This window comes from Lygodium microphyllum, chromosome 19, assembly GCF_053477565.2.
Source record: "Lygodium microphyllum isolate KBCC chromosome 19, Lygodium_microphyllum_v1.1.10, whole genome shotgun sequence".
Lineage (NCBI taxonomy): Eukaryota > Viridiplantae > Streptophyta > Polypodiopsida > Schizaeales > Lygodiaceae > Lygodium > Lygodium microphyllum.
Genome location: NC_141153.1, coordinates 22,968,886 through 22,971,620, shown reverse-complemented (window position 1 = coordinate 22,971,620; position 2,735 = coordinate 22,968,886). Strand labels below are relative to the sequence as shown.

The 2,735-nt window shown below is 37.1% G+C and overlaps 1 pseudogene; it reads right to left on the bottom strand.

The window, feature by feature from the left end:
* Positions 1-669: 669 nt before the first annotated feature.
* On the bottom strand, positions 670-2,498 carry LOC148019652 (DEAD-box ATP-dependent RNA helicase 38-like; annotated as a pseudogene).
* Positions 2,499-2,735: the final 237 nt, after the last annotated feature.

The window sequence follows — 2,735 nt, the reverse complement described above, 5'->3', positions numbered from 1 at the left end:
TAGAAATAGGAAATCAAGGATTTTTGCATAAAGACCACCATTACCAGCATGTCACAACTCATAGAAACAACAAGTAGAGCCGATGCTTTGCAGTGTGGAAAGGATCAAAGACCGAAAAGAGGAGACAATTTGAAAATAGGGCCTAGCATAAAAAAACTTGGAAAACACTTGCACAATGCAAGGAGTTGATTGTTGCAAATACATGCTTTACATGTGAATAAGAGGGACACATGGCAAGGGACTATCCCAATAGGCACCAAGTTGAAAGTAAGGAAAATTAGAGGTAAAGTTTCCAAGAGGTACTTGGTGAAATTTCAAAATTCACCAACTGATGCCAAATGGGATGGAAGAGGGTGACATGGAAAACCCCTCTCAATTGTTGCAACTTTACCTACTTCCATACAACTTCCTTAGTCATATTGAACCAATATAAGCCTCCCCCTTCTAAAGTGATTCCAACCCTAACCCTTATGGCCCTCACATATGTGTGCATAACAAATCACCACTTGTAAAGCAATCTCTTCCCTAGATTGGGTTTGTTTCTTAGACTACAAAACAAGTCTCAAGATGGAAGGTGACACAATTGGTTTGTTATTCACTCACATTTGCACATGAATAGTATGTTGCTATTAAAGTTGCAATAGCAACTTCACACAGGACTAGATTTTTTTAAAAACTTGCAGCTTTATATGATCCCATGACAAACATGCCATCATTCATCTAGCATGAAAACAATCGCCTTACTAAAACAACGAAAAAAAAATGTAGCCATCGAGATGTTGCACCTTAGGAATAGATCGATTGAAGTATCTTTCTATCTTCTTCAAATTTTCTTTGTCTCTTTTGTTTGCGAAGAGATTGAAAGCAACACCTGCAAGAAAATTTCACTTAACATAGTCCTCCCCATATAATCCAAATCAGATTTATTGAAGAAAATCATTGCATACCTTTTCTACCAAATCGACCACTCCTTCCAATTTTGTGTAGGTACAATTCATACTCTGGCTCATGGGAATACTCATTTTTTATTGGTAGATCATAGTTGACCACGAGAATGACCTAAGATCCCCACCACAAAACGGCCCCACAAAAAAAAAACCAAATAGTACTAATAAAGCCAAATAAAGTTACACAAAAAAAACATGTTGGTCCATTTCCAAGAATCTTGTACCTAATGGTTTACACACAACAAACAAATATGTACACCTAAAAGGAACCTTCAGTAACCTGTGCTTGATCAAAACCTCGAGTGAGCACATCTATTGTTCTCAAAATACATGTCACTCCAGACCTAATTTCATTTATGGATGAGGTCACGATCCTCAAAAGACATACCACCATGAATGGATGTGCATGTTGTCTCATCGTTGCTAGTCTACCATGTAATTGCCTTGTGCTACTTTGAGTTTTGACAAAAATAATTGCCTACCCAAACTTTTCAACAACAATAGGAAATATTCGATCAATAAGCACATAAATTTTGGCTTATCCATTTGGGCACTTTACATGATATTTCTTGATAACATCAAGAGAGAGCTCTTCTTTGTTTTTACAAACACAATGTTTGGGGCTATCTTTATTGTGAACTCCCTCACTTGATCATTGAATGTTGTAGGAAAAAAAAACACCTACACATTCAAGAAGTGTAAATGTGACGCCATTCTAGGTTATGATGTAGATAAGGTAACTGATGATGTGACAAATGGTTATCAACTTATGACATGACAAATGGTTTCAAACAAAGCCAGAGGGGTAGACATAACACCAAAGCTCCTTCCCAAGAGACTTGATACAACAAGAGAAATGTTATTTCTTTATTCTACATGCTATTAAGGAAAATGTCCATATATACGCACCTAACAGTCCCACCACTATTTTTTGTGATGTACTTAATGATACACGAAGAATTATCTTGGAAACCATTACTAGCAGTAATACAGAGAAAACATGCTCATGTCCACAGCTCTAGCCAAAAATTCTAAATGTGATACCCACAACTTTCTAGAAAAGTGCACCATTATTGTTGTCAGAACATTGTTCTCTAGGAGATAACCCCAATCTATAGAAGAGAAGAATCATATATAGAATAAAGTAGACCTATGCAAGCATATGACCAACTTCATAAAAAACCAACACTTGTATGTGGTTGATGCTCATGATTTTAACAGTCATCCCTTTTGTAATGGCTCCTAGTATACCAATCACAACTCGATCGACAACCTACTCACTCTTTGCTCTTGAAGAAGAGTTGTTGTCTCGGCAGAATATGAAGAGATGGCATGAACAAAAGTGATGCCCAAAAATTAGGTCATCTTTTGAAGCACCTCATCGTTCCACCAATAAATCACACCAATCAGACAATATGGTCAAATTCTAGAAAGGAACTTCCTTCAAAATACATATGAAAATACCTGGATAACCAATTCTCTGGTTGGACAGGCAAAGATTACCTGAGGTGCTTTCAAAGCAAGATTGACCGTTGTCGTGATGCTGCGCATCTGAGCCGTGAACACCTCCATTTTTGTTGTGCATTTGTGTTAATTTCTGCGTGTAATTTATTGTTTGTGTGATGCATTTTAGTAATCCGCAGCCAATGTATATATTTCCTGCACTTTGGATCCAAGAAATCATTAGGAATGGAATCCTAAATCTTTTGCTCTTGTAAACTGGGCTATTTTTATTGTGTGCGTGAGGCAAGAGCTGAGGCAAAGGTCATGGTGTATGCAAGCTCATTG